Source organism: Pan troglodytes, chromosome 15 (genome assembly GCF_028858775.2).
Source record: "Pan troglodytes isolate AG18354 chromosome 15, NHGRI_mPanTro3-v2.0_pri, whole genome shotgun sequence".
Taxonomy (NCBI): Eukaryota; Metazoa; Chordata; class Mammalia; order Primates; family Hominidae; genus Pan; species Pan troglodytes.
The window spans coordinates 55,039,798-55,061,446 of NC_072413.2; the positions used below are offsets into that span (position 1 = coordinate 55,039,798).

Consider the following 21,649-nt stretch of genomic DNA (forward strand, 5'->3'; position numbering starts at 1 on the left):
TCATTTATTTTTTTTGCCAGAAAACCTCCATGTATACCTAAAGGCTAATGCCCAGCAGGTGATATGAGACATTCAGGTGGGGGCTTTTACACATCAGACACACCCTGCTATTTAATTCTGCAGATCACAGGTGAAAGCACACTCCCTGGCTTCACAAAAAACAAAGATATTATGGGAAAGAGTCAAAGCAACAATCATATAAACTAATGAATTCTTTATGGTTTGCTTAAAAATAGACATTTCCCTGGTGAGGATTCATTTAAGAAAAATCTTCTTTGGAAGCAGAAAGTTTTCCAAGTCAGAGAAGAATAAATCAGTTCTGCTAGATGCAAGAATATTTTAAAAGGGTAGGTGCTGCTGGTTCACACTTAGGGAAGTGCAAACATCAAAAGGCAGTATCTGTTTTCACTTTGATAACCATAATTACCATCTTCATGTAATAAATACCACTAAAATTTATGCCCTTTATCAGCTTAACATAATATTCATTTATTCATTCATTCAACGAATATTTATTGGGTTCCTACTACATGTCAGGCACTGATCTAAGTGCTGAGGATACAAGAGAAGAGGAAACAAAATCCCTGTCTCTAGCTATCACATTCTGGTTTAATAAAATAATATTAGCACAGCCGGATTATATATGTAAACTATAAGAAATTACTAAGGGGTTAAATTTTTTTGAAAATTGCTGAATATTTAAAATTTAAAATAACACTGCAGGAAATTGAGGACATAATTTTCATTTTATATAAATATTTTAAATCATTTTTGATGCAGTATTTTAAGCCCACCAAATAATAACCACCTAAAAGAACTGCTACCTAATTCTTACACAAAAGGCATGTTGAGCCTCTTGGGAAGTGCACATTTTCCTAATTTTTAGGCTTTTAGAACAGATTACTTGGGGTCTTCTAGAATATATAGAATGATCACATATCGGGTTAATTAAAATAGAATCCTTTCTGAGATTAATAATAAATAATTTACTTACAAAACTTTAATGACATATCAAAAATGAATTTCAATCAAGGCAAACTAGTTTTATTTATATCTATGAAGCTGCTAGGATGAACAAAGCCTTCTGGTACAAAGCACTTAACTCTAGCTCAACACAGATAGCTGGGTTTTCAAAAGAAGACCATTTGACTGATGGATTCTTTTGGCCTACGTGTTGACCCTGTTGTTGTGTTTCCCAAAGCTGTTCATGTTGTGGTTATTGTAATAAAGCTCAGCTATTGAAAATCTGAAGCCACGCATCATAGCATATGCTTATTGTATGACATGTTTATTATTTTTCTTTCTGTTGGTTTTATGGTACATTCCCACGGTGGCACATGAATAACTATTATATATTTGTTTTCGAGGTGTGTGGGTTGGCTCAAAGATAGACAACTTTTGCCAGCTTCACCTGTGATTGTAAGCTCATTAGAATTCCAAGAGCCATGAAGGACTAGAGGAATCCTAGTACCTTGGAGCAATATGGCTTGACTTTCCTAGCCAAAGACTTTAATTCAAAGCTCTTTTATAAATAGTACTGTCAACTGGTTTATTTCCTTCCTCTGTTACAAGCAATAACATATTAGTTATGTTATGGAAATATCAATGTTCTAAACTTTCTTTATTCACCCTTTTTGGAATACTAGATCCTTTAGAGGAATCATTTATTTTGGTGTTTCTTCTTAAGAAAAAAAAAGTCCACACTTACTGATTGCTGTGAGGATAGAAAAGCCAACTCTATCGTTTGTTCATACTATCTGTTTAATAAAGAAGCAGTAATCCGGGAAAAAAATACTTTTAACATTTGCTTACAAACATTGTTTAGAAAACAGTTTGCGTTTAAAGTATCAAATATTAGAGAATCTACTTGGTTAATATTTTTGAGATCTGCTACTTTGTCACATTTTTTTTTTTTTTTCAACCAGAGACTTTGGCTTTCTCATCAGTTCTTCATTAAAAGTCCCTGGATTGCCTTAAAGTGCAATCCCTTAGACACATTTGGTTGCCTTTAAAAAAAACACCAGCAACAGAAAACCCAGTAGGAAAACAAGCATTATTCTAGAAAGCAGCAACCCTGGAAAGACAGTTTTGTTAGTGGAAACACATTAGTCTTTCACAACTAAGCAATGATGATATTTACAGAGCAGTTTGTAAAAGGTCAAACGCTCATCTTCTGCCAACAAATGCAAGGAAAAGCAGGTACTCCGGCAGGTTTTTCAAGCAGGGATCTATGGACACGTTTTCAGGAGTCTGAGACTTTCAGGATATTTAAAATAATTTTAATAGTTTTGTTTCAATAGCAGAGTAAAGATGTAAAAACTCAACCTTTTAGCAGTTCTAAAGACGGAACTTTTCTTTGCAGTGATAATTCTCAAATGTAAGCCATTTTAATAGAATAAGATTCTAATTTTTAGGTCAGCATTTCTCAAAGTGGACTCCACTGACGTGTTGTGGGGTTTCTGAAGATGATTCTATCTTTCCCAAGGGTGTCCAGGCATTATTCAAGTTTGAGAACCGGTGCTCTGCGGCGTGAACCGTTCCGTGCTGCAGAAAGGGCCGGCAAAGGCAGAGGGCGCCACCGTGAGGCCCCCATTTCAACGCTTGTCATTTCAATTGTGGTGGGTTAGAGATCACAGGGAAGCAATGCTATCTGCTGAAGAGACATCAGACAGTGTAGTAAAAAGGGTAATCCATTTATTTTCAGAGAAGTTTTCCACTCAGAGATCATACACGCTGCAGATCACAGAAACACATGCAAGCATGAAATTTAATTTTTAGTAACTCTTTCCTGGGGCTTCTATAGAAAGCAACAGTGAAAGGAAAATGATAATCATGACAAGGCAATTACAGAGAGGTTTGGGGAAAACGAAAAACTTTGAAAACATGTAGTTTAAAATTGCTTTAATTAAAAAATAATGCAAGCTGCATTATTTTAGCTCAAAAGACCAAAGTCAACATCACAGAGACAACACTTTTAAACTTTGAAATAGTTGAGAATGATTGATGCACGTTTTTTCCCAGAAGTGATTTTTTTCCCCTAGTGATTCAGAATCTATAAATGTGATAAATATTGACTTACTGGGCTCCCAACAGATGGAATGAAACATGTAGTAAAACAAAAGCAATACACTTGTGCTTTAGGCATGAAATGAGTGAGAGATTAAGCAGAGGCTTCCCTGTATTATTAAGAGGAAACAAAGTGGATAATATTAATGTTTATGCACAACTGCATGCCATTTGCAGCAAATAAATATGGCAAACTCGAAAAAGAAGAAAAGAAATAAAAAGACCCAACCATTCTTTTTTTCCCAGGGCAATTATTCCCTTTCCTTTAATTTTCAAAAAAAATTGAAGGAAAATATTTTTTAATTACTGAAAAACAATAATTAAAAAGTTTCTATTCTTCTTAAGTTTTCTGACCACTCCTTTTGATTGCATGTTTTCAAGTATACACTGAGTGCACATTTATTTCAAAAGAAAATTATGATTTGGCTTGTCTAACAGTGCTAAGAAGGAATACTAATACAGTAAAATACTGACTTGAATTCCTCAATACTTACTTAAACACCTCCAAGACAGGATGGCATTTTTCCTGAAGGTAAAAGGTACAAAGCAATGAAAATTCAAATTGTAGAAGAACTATTTCATAACTATGACATGATATTGTCATACTAACACATAGGTGATTTTCCTCTATAAAAAAAAATCTTTGGAAAGAATTTTTAGCTGAAATATGGGCCAAAATGGCAAGTTTTCCTTGAAAGCACCAGATGAAATAATATTTTATATATACATATATATATGTATATATAAAATGTAAAAATCCAATTATCAATGTTTTGGTTTTGGTTGTTACCTTTTGTTGCAATGATATAATGCTCTCTAGGGCCAGTGTAAAGAAGCGAAGATCAAAGGACTAAATTCTTACATGTCAGGTTTTCCAAACCATCATCACTGCAACAAAATAATTTGTCAAATTGTCAAAATTTACAGGCATCCCAGACACAGGAAATTTTGACCGAGTTTGTGCCTTCACACAGTGCTAATCTCACTCCCGGAGCTGTAAACATGATGGCCGAAGTGACAGCCTGGCTACAAATCCGTCTGGCAGCTTCATTAGACATCTCTCGCCTGACTGATTAAACTGCATTTAAGACCCACTTTTATTTTTTCAAGCCTTTTGTTTAAATTAAAAGGTCGTGTTTTCAAGCAAATGATCCGCTGCTCCCTTCCATCCAGGACCATAATACAGTTACATTATTACTAGTGTTACCCAAAGGAGAGTGAGTCAGATGCCCTGCACACCAGCCAGGGGCTCCTCCCCTGGGGAAGCCGGGACACTGGGGAGGGGGACTGTTTATTTATTTGCAGAAGAACCTAGTGAGGAGGCCTGGCTGGGGAACATTGAAGTCGTCATCAAAGTCCTAATGGCCTCCTAATGGGAAAATTTGGGGTTCAATATTAAGGACATACCAGCAATTTCAACAGTCATCCTTTAAAATTGTAGCAGTAACTTTATCTTGAAGTGGATGCCTTTTCACAAATCTTGATATTTTATCGCTGTCCATGCTTAAAAAAACAACTAAAAAGTCAGCTTTCTAAGAACCCAGATCGCTGCATCAAGAAAATATAATGGAAACACATGCTACACTGTAAATAATATTTGCTAACTTTTGCTGTAATGTATCAGGAGGTTCATATTATGAATAAAACAGAGGGCAGCTCCACGCTCCTGAGCCCCTATTGCAGGCGTTCAAGCCAAACAAGGAAAAATGCAGGAAACTTCACTGATTCTTTCCTGTGGTTTTTCTGTTGGCGTGCGTGGCAAATACAGAAGAGGCGTCTGAGAAATAAACCATTCCTGAGCTGTTTTAACTTCATGGGCAATCACTAAAGACTGTTTCCCATACATTTCACAGCAGGCACAAGAGCAAGAATATGGGCCAGGCGCAGCGGCTCACACCTGTAATCCCAGCACTTTGGGAGGCCGAGGTGGGTGGATCACGAGGTCAAGAGTTCGAGACCAGCCTGGCCAACATGGTGAAACCCCCGTCTCTACTAAGAAGACAAAAATTAGCCGGTGTGGTGGCGCATGCCTGTAATCCCAGCTACTCGGGAGGCTGAGGCAGGAGAATTGCTTGAACCCTGATGGTGGAGGTTGCAGTGAGCCGAGATCACGCCGCTGCACTCCAGCCTGGGTGACAGAGCAAGACTCCGTCTCGGAAAAAAAGAAAAAAAAAAAAAAAAAAAAACAAGAATCTAAAAACTAAAGACTGTGGTTCCAGGGAAATCTGCCTAAATACAAGAGAGGGAGAAACTATTTGCTTGCAGCCTTGTTTGTGCCTTTGCCTCGCAGGATTTGTCCTGTTTATAGTGTTTGTCTTTACTTCGTAATGTATTTACCATGCCTCAGTGTGAGACCAATGCCTTTGTCATGTGTTGATAAAACAAGCGAAGTCAGGATGCATCGACACAGGTAGTGGGGTTGATCCTGGAAACTAAAGTCTTATTTCCTAGTGCTGATATTTCTCATTTGTTTGTTATAGAATTTTAAGCTTTTATCTGTTATTAAATTCTATGCAAAATTGATTTTTGGATTAGATTTCGACTCCTTTTTTTTTTTTTTTACATTTTCAATTGTAATTAAATCCTCCATAATCATCAAGGGTTGAGTAGAACTGGTGTTGGCAAACTCCTACTGAGCATCAGTAACTCAGTGTGAACAAGGTTAGTGAACCATATTAAAGGAATAGTATTGCCTTTTCATTTTCATTTCAATGAAATTCAACTTATAATAAATATATTTGCATACTGATACTGCAAATAAAATCCAAAAATTACAAACACACACACACACACAACAATAACAACAACACATAGATATTTTCACATACTTGGAATGTAAACAATTTCCAAATCTTCAAGAACATTGCTAGACTGTCTATACCAAAAAGCCCAAGTTCTTGAACTGCATTCATGTAAGCCTATTCGAGGGAGACTGCTCCCAAAGATGTGTAGGAAGTTTATACATGGGCACTGATGAGAAAAGAGAATCGACATTTTGAACTTTAGTAACTTTTCCAATGTTCGTTTCATTTCTTTAATTTGATGTTGAACAATAAGACAAGATAAAAAGCCTGCTAATAGAAAATGAAATTTGGTTCAAGTTATCAAGTTGTTAAATCTGAATAGTATAAATAAATTTAAATACACTATTTTAAAAAATGATTCTGGCACCTGAAATTTAAATTAATAATGAAAATATATTCTTTGAAAGATACAGAATTTCAAAATATAGTGATCTCATTGCAAATTTCATTAATTGAAAAATTAGCATTTCCCAGCAAGCTCTTAAAACAAAAAATCTCTGTAGAAGGTATTCTAACATAAAAGCTAACTTAGGATATCTTGAGATGTTACATGAGCATGTCCCTATTAGTTTTAAGCAGCACAAACTAAACCTTAAAATTGATTTCAAATTGCTTAAATAAAGAAATATGTAAGGTGTTCCTGTACCTAGTAAGTATTTATTATGTTGGTTGTTGTTATTGAGTTATTTGAGTAGTTTTTGATAACTGTCTGACCACTAATGATCAAAGTAATTGATATTCTGCAACTTCTATTCCTGATCCAATACTTCAATAAGCCAGTCATTACCTATCTAAAGCAAACGAATAAATAAATGAAAGCAAATAACTTTAATTTTTCAGATATCAAAAGCTTAATTAAAATTAAGTTAATGTCAACAGTTTTAGATGCAAAAATATTCCCCAAAATGAGTGTCAAATTGACGGGGAGAAGGGGAGATATTTTGCTAGCCTTTCCTATGTTTTTACTCTGAAAAAAAGAACCTATTTTTCCATTTGAAAATCTCTACCAAGTGGGTCAAATCCAAATAACTAACAATTTGTTCCATTCATTAATCATGTAAGCTCTAAAGATGTGCTTTTGAAAAAAGTATATTAATATTGATGGACACATTTGGCAAAGCAAGATCAGCTATATACAAAAGCCATTTTAAACAGCCTCTTTAATAAGGTGGGAGACGAAAAATACCAGCGCACAAGAGTATGTGTTTAATTAGGAGGTATGCTGTATTTAGGAACATTCTAATGAATAATAAATGATGTTTTATTTCCTGTGTCTTAGACACAAAGCCAAATAATCAAGAATCAAAGCAACTCCAAGTATTAGGTAACAATCAGTAAACTTGGGCAAGATTCTTTTTCCCTCTCAAGTTTAATTGGCTCATTGTTCCCAGGAACTATAAACCATGGGGTTGGTGGCAGTGCCGAAGTTTACTTCTATAAAGGAAGATTAACATATTCTGGAACTTTACACTAATCCTTGTTTTGAGTTAACTCAAGCAGATTGGATTAGTAATTCTTACCTACCACCCACTAGAAGGAACCCCAGCCTCTTTTCTTTGACAACCAGTGGTATTGTACACCTTCTGTGCATTATCTCCCACTGAAAACATTCTCCAGGAAGAAACTGTGTTAAAGGAGAAAGAAATTGTTTTACATGAGGGGGCAAGAACCAGGCTTCTCAAAGCTGAAGCAGGTTGTTTGTCTATTATCAGCTTGGTGCACATTTGGTTAATTCAGGCAGTGGTGGGTATTCTGAGAAGTTCATTAAACATTTCCTCATCAGTGAATTGGCTTTTCTCTTCTCCTCGTTTGGGGAGGGCTGCTGCCCAGAGGCAAGAGAAAGGCCCCCTCCCTTCAAGCCCTCCTAGAACCATTTCTGGCCCCTTTCTTTTCCTTGGATTCTCTCAACTCTCAGATATGAACCAGAAGTAAACTGAACAATTCTCTAGGGAAATGATTATTTAGCCCTGTTCTTATTAATACAATTACCTTATATTCCTATTGATGTGAAGTCGTTATAGAAAGAATACAAACAAACAAAAAAATCAAGTTCTGCTGAGATGCCTTTGGCCTGTAGGTTCAGATGCCCACAGGCCTATGTCTGTTGGCACGTGCCTGAAGAATTTTGATTTTGCATTTTTGAATAAATGGCTTAACATCCCTTTTTATTCCTATCTTTAACTTTCTAACAATCTTAAACTGTGACCACTATTCATGATCTACCTCCATTCTGTAAAGAACAAAACCATAGAAATCCACTGCTGTCCTCGTTTTCGTGGTAGCTTTTGCTACAGAGCAGCCAGCTGGCCCTTTTGTAATGCTAGGACATAGTCAATCACTGTTTTAATATTAAACATTATTAGAAGCAGGTAAAATATTTCATTTTTTGTTCTATGAGTGAAAAGTCTAAATATGAATTATTGTTTTACTTCAAATAACCAATACAATGTATTTGAAGCAGAATTGCCAAGAAGTTGATTTTAAAAATTAAAATGATGTTTAAAATTACTTTACCCCATTCCTTTACATGAATTCCAGCCAAGTGAAAACAACTGCCTACTAAATATTAAATAGGGAATAATGATCTATGATTTTGAGGAATTTGAAAGAGACAAAGAGAGAGATAATTACTTAGCATCCACTTGGAGCCAACAACTAGCCTAAGCAATTTATATACAATTTTGTGTAAAATAGACATTAGTTTTCCCATTACACAGATGCAGAATCTGAGAGGTTAGATAGCGTCCCCAGAACAATATGGTGAGCATGAGGATTTGAACCCAGGTTGATGGGACTCCAATACTCATATTGTTTTCGTACCAAATATCTTGTTTCACATAGTATCATTCTGAGAGCTATAAGTTCATAAGATAAGAACAATAATTAGCATACAAATGAACTTGACTAACATTCTGGCCACCCAGCAGATGACACTGGCCAAAGGAATGAGAGGAAGGAGAGGCAGGACTGAGAGGTGAGCTTTGAGCAAGACCCTCACCTAAAAGGGCAGGCCTAGGTAGGACTTGAAACAGCCTTAACAGCCAAGGTCACCTATGGTAATGAATACCTAGAAATGTTATAAAGAGATCTCCCAATGTGGACATGAGGGCTTCAAGAAGGAACATCACCTGCTTCTAAATTGTGCTTCCTCATCTTTTCCTTCCCCCAACCTTCCCAACACTGGTCAATCTCAGCCAGGAAACCAGCCCGGCCATCCTCCTGGCCTTTAAAGGAAAGTCATAAAGAAGTCAGAGCCCAAAGCCCAGACCCCCTCCACACTACTCTGTTTTACCTCTTACTACTGCCTCGATCCTGTTTTCACCGGCTCAGAAATCTTGATCCAATGACACCCTTTCCATCCCTCCAGGCCCTCTGCGGTCTTCTACCGTAATGATAAATTATATAGTTACCGTCGCTGTTGGGTGAATACACACTTACACACACACACATTACTGTCAGCCAAACTCTAGCCTTCCTTAAAGAAATGCCTTCCAAACAACCCTGAGCAGGACATAGACGTTTCTGTGCAAGGTAAAAGGAGTGAATAGATTCTAATCTTTCCTCAGGCATCATGCACAGTGAAAGGAGTGGGAGAAAGCAAGTGTTACCTTTATTTTTATTTTCTTTTTCATTACCTCCTATGTGTTAGCCAGGGATGACAGATAGGTTTCCACTGGGCAGTCATCCCCAGCAAGTGGCAAGGTCCGTGGAAGCCTCCTGTGGCAGAGGGTAAGCCTCTGCTCATCCTCAGTTGCACAGTGCCACAGCGACCTCCCCCCCGCCCCCCGCCCCACAGCGCGCCAGCAGTCTGCAGGAGGAAGGAGCACTGGCTTAGTTCTGCTGGCAAAGACAGGCTAGGTTTCAGAGTGTCCTTTCCATACTACGTTTCAAAACTTCAGCTTTGTTCAAAAAACTTTGTTATTTGTCTTAGTCCTTTCTTAGTCCAAGAAAGGACTAAGATGTTTCCCCAATATTTTTTTTTGGTCCCTGTTCATGGAGAGAATTATCTGACATTGCAACCAAACAAATTTTCTTTCTTTTTACTATCCTGTAAATGCTGAAGTCTATAGAATATTCCTTTAATATGCATCAGATTTCCCAATCTATTAGTCAAGATTTGTTGGGTGCTAGCAAAAGAGATCTAAGTCAAGCTAGTGTAAGCCTTAAAAGGTATTTGATCTGCTCTCTTAAGTGAAAAGTCCAAATTCTCTTTTAAGTAATTTCAGGCACAGCTAAATCCAGGAGCAAATGTCATTTAAATTCTGTCTCTCAGATTTACCTTCGACTATATGTGAGCCCCATTCATTCTGCTTTGCAAATGTCCTTCCTTAAAGGGCCTGGGGAAGATGGCTCGCAGAAGTTCCCAAACACACACACATACATGTTCACACACTAAATAGGGAAGAAATACTAGAATTGCCAAATGACATGCCATATTTCATTCATTCTAGAACTTCTTCCTTCTTTTCTTCCTATTTCTCCTTCTTTCTTTTCTTTTTTCCTTCCTTCCGTCCTTTCTTCTTTTCTTTAATTTTTTCAGCATTTAACATCTCTGCAATCAGAATATATCTTAAACTTGCTGTCACCAGATGGCAGTTGAGACACTACTCAAACATGTTCTCTACCCGAACACACTGTCTTTACCTGAACATGTTCCTCTGAACTTGCAGAATGGATGTCAGTGGCTTAGGAAAAAGCCCCAGAGACTGTAATACTCTTTTCAGAAATACTTCATCACTGATAATCTTGATGAGAATATTGGGTGGAAAAACATGTGTAACAACAACTGCAAGTCCAAAAATAATTCAGAATTGAACACTGCCTGTAAAGAAGTATTAGAAGTACCATTAGTTTTGCTTACATTTTATTTTTACTTATACACAAGGGTAAGATATTACAGAAATTGGTGTCACTACAAGTATAAAAGAGCACTTTCAGTAAATAAAAATAAAATTTCGTAATGATGCAGCTTAGCACAAATGAAGCAAGTGATGTCTACAAATCCATATCCATTTTCTGTTCACTAGAACAGAATTGTAGACAAGTCCCAATTCTGAGCTGACGGAAGTATTGTTTTATGTCATTACAACACTATTTATGATCTTCATTTTATTTTATCTACACATGAAATTGTGGGTAAGGAGATAACAGAGTTTCCTAAGGATGGTATAGCAGAAAACATGCAGACCTAAGAGAAAGAACCGAAGATTCTTGAGTTCCAAGCCTAACTCTAGCTGGAAATCATAGGGAATTCACTTAACCTATCTGGGCTTTACCTAACCTTATCTGTAACAGAAATTGAATAATCACTAAGATCTCATCTGGTTATAATATTTTTAAAACTAACAATATAATATACTTACTATAAAAACCTAGTGTTCTTCTAGAACTCCATGAATTATTTTAGAATGCGTTAAGTATAACTGTATCACGCACGAAAGTGTAATAATTCATGTTATCCCAAAACCTTAAAAGAAACATGTGTTAAAGCTAGCAACACCCATGGTTTTTCCTAAATACATCAAAATAGCACAAAATATCAGGCAAAACATTATTCAACATTTCTTTTTTATCTGTCCATGCTAAACACACTGAAATATCCAGTGTGTTAATGAGTTTAACATTATTGGGCCACGTCAGGAAACGCTGACTCCTGACTCTAGGTTATTTGTTCAGTAGGTTGATTTTTGTCTGAACAGAAAAGAGTCAATCAATTTCTTAATTTCTTCCCAAAGAAGCAAGAGAAGGAAGTGGTTACCCAGGAAGCAGACCAGACCAAAGGTGTCCCACAGCTAAAAATTGGAGTTCAAAGGAAAAGCAGCTTGATGTTCAAAATTACGCAAAAATAGAAGCTGAAGTTTCTGTTAGAGCACAATGCAGACTAAGTATTCAGCCTATAAAAGTCTCCCAACGCAAGAAACAAAAGAAGAAAATACGCGATAAACAGCAATAACAGCAGCTCTAACGAGCCTGGGTGTCACCTCCTGTATGGAATATCAAGGCAATCATTCTTAATTTCGTTCTAGTTTTCTCTTACTCATTTCTTCTCATCACATCTGCAGAGAAACCCCATGCTGTTTGTACCTCTGATTTCTGCATAACATAAATAGTAAGAAGCAGAAAAGGGAAGAAAACCCAAAAACCTTCACTAAGCTCCGGGAGTCCAGTATTTGCTAAATGTGTAACAGAGCCTCCTTAGCAGTTTCTTTTGGTGAGGAAATGGACACAGTTAAAAAGTTGTCCAGGGCTGCAAAAGGAGTAAGTACCTAGAACAAGAATAAGTCTCAGATTCCTGAGCCATTGATTAAATGCAAAATTGAGCTTTCATTTCAACAATGACTGCATCAGGACTTTCACTAGCACAAGATAATTTTGGTATAAACATAAGAAAAGTTTTTCTAATATGAATATGTAAGATGGTAGAGTGTGCTACAGAGGGAGAAAAAGCAACCTCTGCCTTTTCAGAAGTATCAGCTAATATATTCATTCCATCGAACCACTGCTGATGTGGTACCCTTTTAATACTTTTAGACATGGAAGTACTTTATTCCCACTCATCTCCCTGACTGCTTCTTTCTAGTTTCCTTCAATAACTCTTACTTCCTCTTACTGTTCTGACATTCCCCTGTGTCCCAAAGTACTTTGTCTATGTTACTTCCAAACTGTTCCCCAAACTAAACATAACAATCCAAGAGTGGTCTGACCAAGAAAAAAGAGAATAGTTCCAGTTGGGTCCCTTTTTATCTGCACTAAAGTATTAATGCAACCAGTACTTCCTTTGTTGTTCATTTTATTGCTAACCTTTACTTCATTTTGATGTCAATACGAATACCTGAAACACTCACATGCTATTATGTCACAATTTCCCCAGCCTATACTTGATGTTATTTTTTGGACCCAAGTACAGGACTTTACATTTTTCTTATTAAATTCCTTCTTGTTAGATTTGGCCCATTTAGATATTCTAAAATTCTGATTCTGCTATCCAGCAGATAGCTTTTCCAATGAGCTGCAGGCCATTTGCAAATGTGATTAGCATCTCAGCTACATCATCATCCAAGTTATTGATAAAAATGGTAAGAGCAGACAAGAGAGCCTGGCAACACTGGAGTCTAAACCTTCCTCCAGGGTGACATTCATGTTAGTGACTGTGTCAGTCGAGGTCCAACCAGGAAAACAGAAACCACCCTGAGCATTTAAAACAGAGACAATTTAATACAGGGGAGCTGTTTCACAGAAAATGGAAGACCTGAGAAGCCAAACAGGGAATGATAAGGCAACCCAGAAAGCAGCAAGAGCGGGAAGCCACTGTCACTCATAGGCTGGCATAACCAAGTGAGCAATGTTAGATGAACCCATCAGCAAAAGGTTAGAGCCAAGCAGGAGATGCAGCCATGCTAGCCTTCCCCCTGTTCGGCTTTGTTTGATCAGTTACTAATGGATTGTTTAATCAGTTACTAATGGATTGTTCTTGAATCCAAGATGATTTCTCCATCTTGTTTGTAAGAAAATAAGGGAAGAATTTCTTAGGTGTCTTGGTGAAGTCCAATTCTGTAATATTGGCCCTATTTAACTTAATCTAGCACACTGATAGTCCCACTAAATGAAGAGATAAGACTACTCTATAATAACTCAGTTTTAGTGATTCTTTGCTTTCTCATTTAAATCTACACAAATTATTATTCTATATGCAGGTTAGCAAACTATAGCCTATAGGCCGAATCTAGCTCATCATTGATAAAGTTCATTGAACACAGACATATTCATTTCTACATTGTCTATGGCTGCTTTCACACTGTAAAGGCAGAGTTGAATCATTGTGACAGAGACCATATGGCCTACAAGGCCCAAAATATCTACTATCTGATCCTTTACAGAAAAAGCCAACCCTTGGTATATACTTCGCAGACTCCATCTGCTTCTATCTTTTAAACAGCAGACTATTTCCCATCTCTACTCTTTTTGCTCCTCTCTTGTTTTCTATTCTACCTCTATCATGGTCAATCATGGTTGTTATGGACTGAATATTTGTGTCCCTCCAAAATTCATATGTTAAAATCCTAACCCCCAATGTAATGGTATTGGGAGCTGAGGCTTTTGAGGTGTGATTAGGTTATGAAGGCAGAGCCCTCATAAATGAGATTAGTGCCTTTATAAGAGGGGACATGAGAGAGTTTGCTTCCTCTCTGTCTCCCTCCCCTCTGTGAGGCTACAAGAAGATGAATATTTGCAATCAGAAAAGAGGCTTTTACCAAGAACCTCATCATGCTGACACTCTGATCTTGGACTTTAAGCCTCTACAACTGTGAGAAAAAGAGATGGTGTTGTTTAAGCCATTCAGTTTATGATAATTTGTTATAGCTGCCCAAACTGACTAAGGCAGTGGTTGATTAATATTGTTTGCTCTTTTTCCCTGGGAGACCTGAAAATGTTCCCACAATGGCCTGCAAAGGCCTACACAAACAGGTCCCTCATTACTTCTCTAACCTCATTACCAACCCCTTACACTTCATCACTCCTGTTAGATTCCAGCTTGTTTGGGTTGGTCCATTGAGACGTTTGTAGGTTCTGATTCTCTTTCCTGCTAACTCCTAGGACATAGCAGGCGCAACCCACTGCAGGGTCTTTGCTCTTAGTGTTTTCTTTGCCTGGCGAGCTCTTGTCCCAGATATCTACATTAATGGCTCCCATACTCCTTTGCTGAAGTGGCACTTCTCAGTGAGCTTTTCCCTGACTTTCCTATTCAAAATTGCCATCACCATCGTTTTCCCTGTACCATTCACTCAAAACCTTCTCTGCTTTACTCTTCTCCAAAGCACTTGTCACCTTCTGACACAATTATTTGCTTATTTTCTGCTCTTTCTCCAAATCCCACTAGAATGTAAACTCCAGGGGGACAGGGTTTTCGTCTTGTTCGTTAATGAATGTATCTCCAGCACGTAGAACAATGTGAGGCAAATAATAGGCATGCAATATATATACATATATATATATATTTTTTTTTAATGAATGAAGGTCAAGACACTAACTCATTTAGAACAACTGGCTACTCTCTTGTCATCTCTTCACTCATCTCAGGTTTGCTTGACTGTCATCTTCTGCAAGCAGGGAGAGCAGGTAAAGAATTATGCCTGCAATTGGATCAGCAAAGAGAGAACTTCCATATGGCAAGAAAAAGAGTGAATCATTAAGGTTCTATTGGAATTTGCATACAAGTAAATCACCAAGGAGTCTTTAGTCAACCTTTTCAAAACTGACATTAAAGCACTTTGAAAGATCCATGTCTGGAGACTCTAGGTAACAACTCTATTTTTCAATTGCCATTCTACTTGTCCGTCCCCTGCCCCAACCCATGGCTCTCCATTAATAAAGTTGCTATAACTTAACCCTACGTTAGTATAACCAGCATATCTGAGGAGCTCTGAAAATTTTGTTATAGTCCATTGCACCACAGAAAGCCTTTCCAGCACCTAAGGAAGAAATGATGTTTATTCACATCTATTCCTCTCTCTTCTCAATTCATGAAGAGGTCTTGGCACGACAAGAATCATAAAACCCCAAACTCTTCACATGCAGTAAGTCTTGTCAGGGGTCTGATGAAATGTGACTGGTCTAAATAAATTTGATTGGGCAAACTATTTTTATTTCACTGTCAGCCAATATCAGAGGCTTCAGGGCTGTTTTATTGATGAAGTTGACTTTCTAACATTTTGAAATCTGCATAACTACTCAATGTTGCATTTTTTTTTCAGTGTGAAGTTTTTTCCTGGACATCTTGAATCTAAACCTTTAGCACGATTGAGATTTTTGCACATCCTTAAAGTTAGCATTTTATTTGTTTATTTGTCTTAAATAAGCCTTTACTTTTAGAATATCACTTCTTTATTCTGACACTTGCCTGTCCTTACTGTTGTTAAGTTTGTAGATCTTTCTCATTTTTGAATTTTAAAATTATATCTCTTTTTATATTACTATATTGAAACATTTTACAAGTATTCAGATAGTTAAAACATTAAGATCTGTAAGATAATGTCATTGTTATTCTAAAATTAAACATGAAAGTATTCTGCCAAAGAGCCTTTGTTCTGAGTCTCTGGGAAGATGAGAAGCTCACAAAAGTGAACTATTAAATGATCTAAGCTATTTCCAATCATTCTTTAGTTACGAACCCACTGCTGATTATTTTTAAATATTTTTATAGTTCATAAAAAATAATTAAATGTAAGGTTTCATTGTACTTCTAGTGCTAACCTAAAACTGTTTCAAATGACCTTTATTTTATTATTTCACAACGGCCTTTTGTTCTGGGTTTTTCCATCTGTTTGCTAAGCATTTTTCAATGGAAGTCTCAATTAGAAGAAAAAAGGGAGGGGGGGACAATTATTTAATTCAAAAATTAATTCGGAGATCAGGCAACTGACTTAGGCTCATGCCAGCAACTTAAGGCTTTTCAGCTTTGGCCACATGATCCAAAGGAACTGAGCAACAACTGTCTAGCTGCTTTAATCCTCCTTAATTTGAGTGCAAAGAAACTCACATGTGTTTCTAAGAACATTGTTGGAGTACAAGAAGTCCATTTCTGGGGGACTCCATCTAATGCCCTTGTTTTGCTGATCTCACTGTATTCTAAATTAATTTTTAAACCACACATAAGCAGAGAGTGAGGTGGGGTTGGGAGTGGGGAGTCGCTAAAAGCAAGGCTGTGTCCCATGTTGTTAAAACAACTACTGAAGGAGCCTTCAAAGACTTTCTTCATACCATGACATGAGTTTTCTTTATGTTGCGATAAAGCTGGGCCCAGTCATGAGAAAGACAAAAGTACGTACTGCTCCCCCTAACTTATCTCCGAGAAGCTGGTGAAAGGCGCCGGAGAACACGGCCTGGCAGGCTGCTTCTCTTCCTTTGTGTGGAACCCTCTGGGTTCACTGGCATTTAGGGGAACTTAATTAAAATCCATGGATAATTTTCCAGGAAGTAGATTAAACTTTAATGGTGAATGCGTTCTGTTAAGAGACTTTAATTCTCTCTGACTTGTTTAACTTGGGAGGGGAAAAGCCTAAAGATTGAAAACTGGTGTGTTTTCTATGCATTTTAAGTCTGCAGAGATGATGGGCAACTGAATTCTCAAAACTTTTTATCTGGGGTTTCCTCATCAAAATGGAAAGTCAGAAAACCAGATGGGGCTGGACCTTGCTGGACAAAATTGCGGAGCAGGTGTTTCTGTCTCCAGTGCCCCCTGTTTCTGCTTTCTTCAGCCTTCTTCCCCCTTGGTTCCCATCTCCAGCTCTTGAAAGAACCTCCCTCCCTGTGCAAAAATCCTCCCTCCTCCTTCATCCACACACAGCCAAACTTACTCTCAAGAAAGAGTTGGATCAAACCATTCAAACCAAGGAGTAAACAATAATTAATGTATACTGTCTCTTGCTTTCTGCCAGTCACCAGTCTAAGCACTATACATGGATTGTCATTTGATTCTCACAGGAAACTTGTAAGGTAGGCATTATTCTTATGCATATTTTAAGGACCAGGATTGAGATTTGCCAGAATTCACACAAGGATTCCAACCCAGGAAGTCTCATCAAAAACTTGTTCTCTTCATCATACAACTCTATAATTATGCCTTAGTGTATGGATAGTAGATGGCTGTTAGCACTTAATGGTTTGCTTCTCCCAGAGTGGTTGCATTTGACTAGGGAACACAGCCTTAAACAAAAGCGCAAAGCTGTAATTGTGTATGTTTCTAATCTGTGGAGCCTAACTGAGGCCCCCAAAACCCAGTCCTGGAAGCAGTTGCCATTGGCCTTCATGTACACTAATGAGTCAATGTACATGAAGATGTACATTTGGAGATGGAATTAAATAATATTCATAAACCTATAACACAGAGTTGGTAAGAGTTAAGATATTCAGGGAATCCCAGTCCTCTTGGTTATATGAATCTTCAGTCATGTAATCCAACTTCTTACCCAAGCAGGATGTTTCTTTCCGAATCCTTGAAAGATAGTCTTTAAGCCTCTTACTTCCAATGCCAGAGAGCTCATTGTACGCCTCAGCTGACTGATCTTCACTAATTGTTAAAATGTTCTTATTCGTACTGAATGCAAACCTGCCTTCCCTGTAAGTCTCATCTGCATGAAGGGTAAGACAAACAGGAGAGCTGCTTGCCTCCGCGGTCCTCAGACCTTCCCAAATAAAATGATACCCTCAAGGGCACTATCATGAATGAGAGGGAACACAAGTTGACTCAGGATTAAAAACCCCAAGAGGCCAGCCCCACCAGCAGCAGCTCTGAGGATGAAATTTTTACCAAATTTTACCATTTTCCACAGCAATTACTTAGTTAGGGAGCCTAATTCTGGGGGCTAGTCGTTTAATCTCCCCCAAACCACCTGACATCCAGTCTCCCTTCCATTCCTCAATCCACAGCCTAAATCATTTGACCTTGACAGCTTCTCCCCCTGTTATCTACCCCTCCCCGATCCTGGCTTCCAACAATGACTCAAAAAAACAGAGCAAAGTGGGATTCATGTGTTGAGCGCTGTGGTGTGTATATTTTGATAATGGTGACCTGATTTCACAGGCCCAAATGATTTGAGGCTTTCAATATGTGATTATTTTCAAAACTCATGGCTGTATTAAAAAAAAAAATAGTTAGCCACTCTGATGAAAACAAACAGCAAATCAATAAGCAACTGCCTTTAACAAGCAGATTGTGAGGTCAGGAGTTCGAGACCAGCCTAGCCAATATGGTGAAACCCTGTCTGTACTAAAAATACAAAAATGTGCCTAACGTAAAACTTAGCCGGGCATGGTGGCACACACCCCTCGTCCCAGCTACTCAGGAGGCTGAGGCAGAAGAATAGGTTGAACCTGGGAGACGGAGGTTGCAGTGAGCCAAGATCATGCCACTGCACTCCAGCCTGGGCAACAGAGTGAGAATCTGTCCCAAAAAAAAGAAAAAAGAGAAAGAAACTGTCTTTAAGATATGGATAAGGAAAAGGAACATTCTATGAATGAGCTATCTGCCCAAAAAAGCAAGTTTAGTGTGCTTCAAGTTTGATAAGCTGATTTCTGGAAACTAGGTAGGTTTATTAAGGGAGGAAGGTTTTGTTCCTCCTGAAACTGTTATTATGAAAGGCTGAGAGGACAAGAGGGACTCACCACTTGGCCTCCAAACTCAGACCCAGGGTTTTACCTAGTCCAAGAGGTAGCCCTGGCACTGGGCCAGGTATTCAGCCTTATGTACAAACTCAGCTGATGAAGAAGTGCCACTCAAGTAATTAAAACAGGATAGGAGAAGAGACAGGAAGGGCTGGATTCTCTCCAGTGTTGATGACAGCCAAGTTCTGGGCCGTTGCCTAAAATGGCTATCCCAAGGAAAAAATCAGTAAAAAGTTCCAACATTTTGTGATTATATTTTGGGTATGCTGAGGAGAGATTAAATCAGAAGGTTTCATACTTTTTTTTTATTATTATTTCAATTTTGATTCTTGATATTTTACCCATTTTTTAAATGATTGGATAGCAGAAGTAATCAGCACATAGACCTTAAGTTATCCAAGCTAAAGGTCATAGTGTGTTAGAAAAAGCAATGACTAGGAGTTAGAAGGCAGTTTTCAAGTCTCAACTTCAACACAATTAGCTGTGATCTTGAGTAAGTCACTTAAGCCTATGAACTTCTATGAGAGAAGGACTTCAAGACCTCTTACATGTCTTCTAATTTAGTTTTGCCATGCCACGTAACAGCTTGCACCAAAAGATTTATCTATCTAGGCCAGGCGCGGTGACTCACGCCTGTAATCCCAGCATTTTGGGAGGCCGAGGCAGGCGGATCACCTGAGCTCAGGAGTTTGAGACCAACCTGAGCAACATGGTAAAACCCCGTCTCTACTAAAAATACAAAAATAGCTGGGCGTTGTGGTGCGCACCTATAATCCCGGCTACTCAGGAGGCTGAGGCAGGAGAATCGCTTGAACCTGTGAGCCAGAGGTTGCAGCAAGCCAAGATTGCGCCACTGCACTCCAAGCCTGGGGGACAGAGCAAGACTCTGTTAAAAAAAAAAAAAAAAGTGTTTTATCTATTTATATATCCATACCTATATCTATTTGACTCTCTGTAAAGTGGTACAGTGTAGTCTCAGTTTCACTGTGTTTCCAGGCACAGCCAGCAAAGGACTTTAAAACTAAAGTGTCAGTGTTGGAGAGAAGGCAGAAATGTATGAATGACCTACTGAATGGTAGGTCTTAAAATAACTGAAGAGGCTGGAAGAGGGACTTAAATTGTATGTTGGGGAAAGCTGAAATCGAGTAGGGGCTATGTTTAATTAAGGCAGCACCCAGCACAATACATGGTGTCCAGTAGGTGCCCAATAAATGAAAACACTTATAAATTAAGACTTGCAGGTAATAGATAGAACATGCTCCAGTGCAGGGTTAAGTTGCAGGGGGAAACTTCTATAGTCCAAATCCTATCCAACGACTCTGGAAACACAGGGCAAGATAACCACAAAGGACGTTTTTATATTCATACTTTTGACCTAACTCATATAAGTCAGAAAAGTCAGGAAAAGCAAGAGTGAACACATACAAATAGTTCCAGACTTGCTTTATGGAGACCTCCCAAATAGAATAGTGTGGCTAGGATGAAAGGTAGTTCAGCAGCACAGGCCAGCCTGGAAGAGGAAGCAGTCAGTCTTGCTCTTTTCCTAGCACGTGTACGCTGGCCAGAGAGGGCAAACACTCAGTAGATGTCATGAGCAGGACCCAACCTGGAGACCGTGATAAAGCAGTCAAAGTTTTCCTTCTGCAGCCAAGTCTCCTCTTTCTGCCATTTCCCCCTGAATTAGACTTGTTGCTGGCAACCCTTTGATTCAGAGATCTGGCAGTGGGAGTTCTGGGGAGTAATCCTTTAGAGTTATTTTTAAAGATGTTCATTAAGACAATGCTACATTCAGCTGGTTATATTTAACTATATATTATGCTGTAGATTCACAGTTATCCCTCCACACACCCATAATGGTCAAAAATATAGTGAATACCAATGGTTTGGCTTCCAATTCTCTACACCTCTTATCCTGTAAAATGGGAGGACTTCCATAGCCCTTTTGGCATGGAATGTAGTTAATTCCATTTGTGAATAGAGACACCAAATCTGCTCCAAATTTTGGCTCAATTATCACCTGGGTTACAAGTTGCCTACCTCTATGCTTTTTCATTTGAGCAGTATTTTTCTATGCTGTAACCAAGCTTCTTAACCCAGTTATTAGCTATTGTGCAAGGTAACTGCAGGACAACAAAGAGTTAAGGTGTTATTATCCAAATGCATTCCAGCAACCCATGAACATCATGTCCTCCTGATTGCTGAGAAACAAAAGCAAAATTCCCCCAAATATTTGAATCTCCCAAATAAAAGAGCAAGATTGAGGAGGAAGACCAGACTGGAAAACAAAAGAGAGATGGAACCTCCAGGGGGAGGTGGCAGATGGTCCACCAGGTGGACTTTGACAGTCCACAGAACTGGCCAAACTGACTGGTGGACCAGGCAATTTTTAGCAATGATTGCAGTGTGAGCCAGAGTGCACCAGCCATATGGCACAGTGCCAGTCATCACTCCTAGTGACATTCCAACCAGATAAGCAATACATTCATTGCTGGAAGGGGGTTGAGGGGCACCGGGGAGAAAGTGAAGAAGAATAGGCAGGCAAGCGAGATGGAATAGAACATACCCACAACCCAAATCTAACAGGTTCCAACATGTCTGAACAGGTAACTAGTAAGGTG

At 38.3% G+C, this 21,649-nt stretch overlaps 1 long non-coding RNA gene across 2 annotated transcripts in view; it reads right to left on the reverse strand.

Moving 5' to 3' along the window:
• Positions 1–1,707: 1,707 nt before the first annotated feature.
• LOC104002046 (uncharacterized) overlaps positions 1,708–21,649 on the reverse strand; it is a 46,715-nt gene continuing 26,773 nt past the window's right edge. Inside the window, exon 3 of one of the 2 annotated variants that reach the window (XR_008539011.2) lies at positions 1,708–2,653. This is a non-coding gene — a long non-coding RNA (uncharacterized LOC104002046). The remainder of the gene's footprint in view (positions 2,654–21,649) is intronic. The other variant, XR_008539012.2, reaches the window with a different exon arrangement.